Source organism: Rhopalosiphum maidis, chromosome 4 (assembly GCF_003676215.2).
Source record: "Rhopalosiphum maidis isolate BTI-1 chromosome 4, ASM367621v3, whole genome shotgun sequence".
In the NCBI taxonomy this organism is placed as follows: domain Eukaryota; kingdom Metazoa; phylum Arthropoda; class Insecta; order Hemiptera; family Aphididae; genus Rhopalosiphum; species Rhopalosiphum maidis.
The window spans coordinates 35596559-35604693 of NC_040880.1; positions in this window are offsets into that span (position 1 = coordinate 35596559).

Genomic DNA, 8135 nt, shown 5'->3' on the forward strand with positions numbered 1-8135 from the left:
ACACAGGTATTATGTAATTCCCTTATAGACTAGTTACTGTATACAATGTCGTAGTAAACAATGCTAATACTGGTGTGGGAAATGTGAATATTAGAGTTATCTTAGAGTGTTATATTTTATACCTATGACCAGGGACGGGCAAGGTAGGACCGTGGCTCTACTTGAAAATTCCTGGCCCTACCACTGGCCTAACCTAAGACAATATAACATAATTATTTTTAATTTTTTGTGGCTCTACCTTATAATGGTTGGCCTTCCATTTGCCCTAACTAGAAAAAAATACTGGCGTCGCTACTGACCAAGGCCGCTCTACTTGTAATTAGTAATGTGAAACAAGAATATGCAAATGTAAAGCTACAGGAATTTTATGCAACTCGAAATGCCACAATGGTAATACTTGTAAAAATAAATAGTTTCAATATTCAATGAAAATTAATATAAATACAATATTCTTATTCTACTAATCAAATCAAATAAAATTATATACCTCAATAATATATTATGTATTTTGTTCACTTGCCACTTTCAGTGCTGGACATTGTGTACAATAATTAGGTAGTCTACATGGGACTTATAAATGAATTATTTACTTTGTCCAAACATCTTAGACATCATATAAAATGTCCGGGCATTGTATTACAATGACCATTTATCCACTTATTAGACCATAATAACCATAATATATTATTATCGTCCTATTTGAATGGAATATAATATTTATTTTACTGCACCTACATTAGCTGCAACACACGTCCACGAAATCGCTTTCACTAGTTTTCTTATACAATATTGGACATTATATGCGTATACGTTTTGAATACTCATATTATTATTGGCGCATCTTAGTCCTTTATACTAATTATACGCCATCGTAGACATGTGGTCTGTCCTTTTTAGACGAACAAATTCAAACGGATCCTGCACACCGCAAAACATATATCCGGTGCGCGTGCCAGACGATATATTATAGAAGTATATTATATAAATTAGCGGTTTGGTCGTAACGCAGCCGAGATAGAACTGCAAACATAAATCACAATGTTATATCGCGATGATGGTCAGACGTGATGTTATTTAGCCCTAAAATAAAGGTACTCAACGATTGCACCCTTGTGCAGGCAAACTTTTGCGTGTCGTAAATTACACAACACGGCAGAGAAATGCGAATTTGAGGTTTGCGCAGCAGTATAGAGATGTCCTCCGCCTACGATGCATTATTATATTATAAAGGCATGTGACATTGGTTGTATAAAAGTTTGGCGTTCCGGAACGATACAGACGGCATGACAGGTTGATTTAGGATAGAAAAACAGCATTATAATATTGTACATTGTATCGATAGATTGCCAGATTCATTCCCTTGTTAAAATTACAACGTGAAATATTATACATATAGTATTTTATGGTTATAGTACCTATACAATTTTAAATATGGTGTGTTAGATAAAAAAAAAAAATGTTGTTAAACATTCAAAACATTTTTGACACGCACGCGTATATTAAGTGAAAAAACTAGAAATCGATGTGGTATTCTTTAAAGTTATTATATAATAATGATTGATATATAAAAAGAATATATTTTACGGACATTACCTGAATTTCGTTATCTTGAAAAACATCAATGTCAAACACTTTTATGTTAACGTCATAACTCATAACGATTAATTAACAATATTCTGTTTATATAAACGATGAAATTATTTTTTTTTACTCGTAAACACCACCCTCCACCTAATTATCCATCCATATCTGTATGCATATACGTGCTGGATTAAACATTTTCAGTCGATAAACGGAAAAAAAGTGATGTTCAAATGTCAAAAATTCACTTGCCAAAAGATATATTTATTTTAAAGCTCTAGCTATAAATTAAAATATACTTTTGAAGATATATAAAAAAAAAAAGATAGAAAAAGAAAAGATAAAAAACATAACTTTAATTTATGTTTTGTTGAATTTACAACTGTACTCGAATAATTTTCAAACCTAATGCTAATATAAAATATATAAATGTATTATAAAATAATTTATATTCATTTTAATACTAGTTTTAGAGAATTAGGATTATATTTAAATAAATATTGGTTTAAATACCTATTTGTAGGTTTTTTTTTAATTATGAAATAATTAAAATAAAATTAATTTGACCTACAAATGTAGTTATTGAAAATATTTTATGCGTGGTAAAGAAATTTACTTTTAAATGTGATTAGGGTGCTGGTGCTTTAAAAACTAAAAAGTTTAATATTGTTTTTAAGACACTATAGAGCTATACTGCTACAGAAGTATAGTTATATTATAAATGATTGTCTTGGAAGCAGTGGTCTACAATAATTGACCAAACATTTTCATCATAGGTTCTATAGATAAATTTTATATCCACATAGGTAAAATTAGTTACCTACCTATAAATTATAATTAAATTAATAATTAATCAGTGGCGGAACGTAAACCTTATAACAAAAATAACACTTGTAATTATTATAATTTAATTCAAATATTCACTGTGGCAGAGTGTGTTTGTCTCTCCCCTAATGGTAATATTTTATATTATGTGTATTGTGATCATATATTTATAATGCATTTTAATATATTATATACTGTTTATAACAATTCGGTCAATTTACTTCGTAAAGAAAATAAGAAAATCGTGCCTGCCATATCACATATCCAATTATCCGAAACACTCAACCCCGACCCCAGCAACATCAGATCTACCTGGGAATTTCTACACATTTCAAAATTGCTTAACAAAATCTAAACACTATGTAGAGTACCTAAAAGTTTAATAAACATTTATTGTACCTATATAATATCATAGTGCTTATAACAACCTTGTTAATCTACTAATATACTGTTCGTCCAATAGCCATTTATGCCGTGGATTTTATAATTTGTTAAATATAAAAAAAAAAATACTAAATATTCTGCTTTGGAATATGTGAAATTAGAACGGTTAATAACTAGAAACCATATAATAAATATATTTTCAAAAACATTAATACTTTTTGAAATAATGATTGGTTCGTGATAAAATAATCACCTGATATATTATACTATATAGAGTCTATATGATATATTTGTACCTATTCATTAAAACGTGGCTAAAATTTAATATTGAATCATATGAACCGAGTTTTCATGACTATAATATTTATACTGTTTATAGATTTGATAGAAATTTTAATACTAGTGCACTATCTAGAGGTGGTGGTCTTATTGCTGTACGCAATACTCTCTTATCTCAAATCATAACAATAGGTAATAAGTAATAATAACAACGAGGTCTTATTTGTTCTAATTAATCTTCAACAATGTAATCTTATTATGGGTTCAGTTTACATACTAATTAAATCTAATGAAACAACTTTTATCGATTATTTTAACGTTGCTGAATCAGTTTATGATAAATATAATCCAAACACAGATGTTATATTGTTATGCGATTTTTATTTACCATCAGCCATTTTTTTTTAAATAATGATCTATATTTTAAAAATAAATAATTTTATTTAATCTTTCTCAATACAATTACATATCTAATACTAAAAATATTATCCTTGATTATGTTTTATCCAATTTTTTTTTCTATTACGTAATACTAAAAACAGTGGATGTCCTAAACTTTCCATTGATCCTCTGCGTCCTCCAATTGATATTTTTTATACGTATAGACATTATATAAGAATTTGAATTCTTATGAATACGCATTTGACTGGAAATCTGGTGATTACAAACCTTTTATAAAATATTTAGGAATTAGGATCCATAAACTGGTTAAATCTTTTTAATTCTGATATTAACTATAATATTAACGTTTTTTATTCTTACATTAACTATGCAATAAATAATTGTATCCCTTTAATTTGTAAATATAAATCACCGAACTAATAGCACCATTGTATATATAGTATTAAAAAAATATTTCACTTTAATTAGAATCTATGTTTAGTTATTATATAAATCTCTTGTCTTTTATTCTTGAGAGATTTGTATGGATATGTCTGGATGACAGAGTTTTTTTCCATCAAAAAACCACATAATATGGTAATAGATATACAATATTATAGTCTAACGAGATTCGAGATATAACGTACAGAATAAACAACAATAATAATGTATAGGGTAGTTCGCCTAATATGTTCCTTATCTCCAACTTTTCATTTACTAATGAATTACAGTGGACGCCGTTTATAAAGCACAAATTTCGTAAAAAAAAAAAATGACAAAAATAAACATTTTTAGTTAACATTTAGAAATAAATTAGTTTTCGAAAATTAACATATTTTTTGAGGGTAATTCTATGGTTTCGATTCATACTTTATAATGTGTATATATACATTATGTACATTATACTCGACAGGCAATGGTTAATTCATTATTTACCGTGAATAATTAATATTTGTGTAAGAACATAGTAGCATAGAAATGTCTCGACTGGTGCCGTATTTTCCAGTCATTGCTGTTTCCCTAGGTACACATTTATTTACTGCGACCCCCGCTTCAATAGCTATAAAAAAATATAATGCTTTTGAATGATTTTATACGGATTGTCCATTTTTGAATATGTTCCATGTTATGACCAAACGCCTATAATGGAACATTTTTTATTGTCAATTAAACTAATAATCAGAGTTCTATCGATATTTAAGTCTAAACAATATATATTATGTATGAATCATTATAATACTATGAACATTGAACGTAGAGATGTGTACTTATGTAATATTTTAGAGTATCAACCGGAACAAATACATGCTTTTAAAAATATTAATACATCATACGGGGAAATCCGTTCGGTGTGGAAAATAGTTTGCCAGAAAGCTGATAAGATCTAGTTTTGGTTGACAACAAAGTGTCAAGTAAAAAAAAAAATTTCTTAAAAAACTCCTTTCACGTTTTGATAACAATTTTTACCTGACAACAAGTAATTTTTTGTTTGTGGAGTCACTTAAAATTAAAAGTTTATTAACCTAAGCCAAAAAATTACATACATATAATGTACAAAAGAACAACAATACATATTATAAAAAATTTCACACATGTATACAAAATTCTATTGCAATAATAGAATAATATAAGAATTGGTAGTTAAAAACTACATTTGAGAATATTATAATAATATCCAATAAAATTGGTTTGGTGATCATGTGAAAAATATATGTAATAACATCAATAACAATATATAAAAAAACCCAAAAGAAAAAAAAAGAAAAAAAAAAAAAGCAAATTATAAAATTGTGTTTATTCAGGTTATGAAGAAAAATAAGAGAGGAAAAATAAATTTGGTTAACCAGTGAAAACAGCAAAAACATAATATGGGCATGAAATAATATACAAAGACTCAAAAATCAAAAATTGTATCATAGAACAAAATATAAGTTTCGTATGTTGTTGTAAAAGAGATTGAAAATTTCTTGTGGTTATAAATAGCTAAAAAATAGTCCAAATGTTTAATAAATTGTATTGTAAATAAAAAAACGGTAATATAAAAATATAGTGTAGATTCTAAATATTTATTTTGAGCTACATCAAAAAAAAAAACAAAATCGATTTTGTCAAAGATTGGATTTCCGTAAAATTTTTGTTTTTTCTTAGGTATAAAAATAGGTACTGCGAATTTTTAAGTTTGACCTATTTAAAGTGCAAACTAAATCCAATTTTATATATAAAATCACCCTTATTTTTGAAAATCGGAGAATTTTATCGACAACTCATTACACACATACACACACACACACACACAAATCAAGATAAAATCAATACATGCATTGCTTTCCTTAGAATCTAAAAATATACTGTACATTTTTAATTGATTTTATGTGTTATTGGTAATAAGAGAGAAGGCTACCCACTAATCTAGTACAGTTTATCAGTTATATACAAAGTATGATAATTATAATGTATTTAGTCTTATGTAATTTATAAAAACTTTAGTGAGTAGTGGTGTTACCTATTGGCTATAAACATATTTTAAGTTACGTTAAATAATAATATTTAAAAGTTGTACAATAGCTACATCACCATAGACACTATAGAAAAAATTCAACAAAATATAAAGATAAATAAATGAGTAAATACAATTCACGATATTTTGATAGTTGAATTAATATTTTAACAGAGCTTTATATTTCATTCGTTTATATTTTTCTAAAATGGTTACATTGAAACAAGAGTTCGAGGACAAGAAGTGCGACTTTCGTTCCGATACTGGTAAGATTGACTGTGCTGCGTTGGTAGACATAGATCACAATATTAAAAATGAAAAAAACTTTCACTTTCTTAGTGCGACTTAGTGTTAGCGTCAAGCGTATTAACTGAGCTTAACGCTAACACTAAGTCGCTAATATCATAAGGGTTGATTATATTATTTTTTGATTATACATAAGGGTTGGTTAATAGAAAAAAATTTACATAGAAATATTTCAGTACATTCTAGACCATTTTTTTTACTCGATTTGTCGTTACTATTTGTTTTCATGTTAAAAACTTCATTTTGAGCACATCATGCCGTCGACTCGTCGTCATACTATCTACGCAATGGTGTTCATATATAATAATATAATTTAATATCTCACAATATTATTATACTATATAAATATTTTACGTAGTATTTTGCAGTCGTTCGTCAGTCGCTTCCGCGGTCTGTAAGGCGTGTTAAGACTCCAGGTGCTAAAACTCAAGTGATGTGTGTACTACCACACGCAAAAACAGGTGTGTCTAGTGCTGCTTTGAAGTATAATGCAACGGAACGCATTAAGAACTTGGCAAAACATCGTCTAATTCAAAAACCGGAAGAACGAACGTGCTTCACGATAAACCCGTGGGCACTTAAGTGTAAACCATCACTTAGAATTGAACAACTTGGCTAAGCCCCGAAACCCCATCATGTGGTTCGAACTAAAAAATCAAAGGTATTATAAATAAATACAGATCTAAATATTTAAGTTATATATAAATATTATTTTATGTATTTTAGACACAGCTAGTAAATACCAATTGAAAAAACGATTTATTATGGTTTATTTATGGTAGGTATTATAGTGATGCACAACGATGTCGTATTTCGATAACGATATCGATATCGGACTAATTTTACGATATCGATTTGACAAATTGATATCGTTTCAATTTGAAATTTCTATTTTCTATTTATATAAGTTTTGACAGTGTATCGATGATCAAATCAATTGATGATTAACACCACGGTTTAAGATAATCTAAAGCCACGATTAACACTAATGATAAGCAATACAATAAGGTCCCTACAATAAACGTAACACGTATATAGCTGTGACTGAAATTAACACTAAATATAAAATAATCTACCTGTAATTTTAACTTAATTTTTAATTTTTGTTTATAATAAATAATAATATACTATGGAAACTTTTATTAATCTAAGAAATATATATATATATATATATATATAAAACGATATCGATATCGTTTGTTTTTCGATATCGCAATATGATTTCGATATCCATTAACCGATATCGATAACTGAAAATTTGTGCATCACTAGTAGGTATGTACAGTTAAATCGACATGTACCTAACTGGACCGAATTGTCTTGAGAGTCCCATGAGAAAAGTTGGCTGACACTCCAGAAAGTCACCAATATTTTCTACGGTCAACAAAAGACCTTAACGGTTTCAGTTAAAAAACTCTAGTAATTCATCTAACTTTTGTATTTTTTTTTTCAAGGGAAACACGAATATTTAAATAATACAAAATTTCATGTGTTGCTCTCAAGTATAATGCGATAGACTGTATAAAGAAATTCCAAACTTTGTTTTTGATGACGAACAGAAGAACTTCTCGGCTAAGTCGTTACTAATAAGCAATTCTAATAATTTATATTTTATATAATATGTTATTTTTGTTTTATATACTAACAAATACATAATAGATAACTTATGTAAATACTTTATTCCTGTGGTTTCGTGAAAACGGGATTTTTTATCCTTTACACACACTAGGTTCAACAATTTTATAAATGTAATTATTATTATTAGAAAATGATGTTAAAAACATAATAATTTTATTAAAGTATTAATTATATCAATTAAGTACATATTGTAATATTATATAAAATTGTCGTTCTAATTTTTTATGACTTTCATATCGTTTTC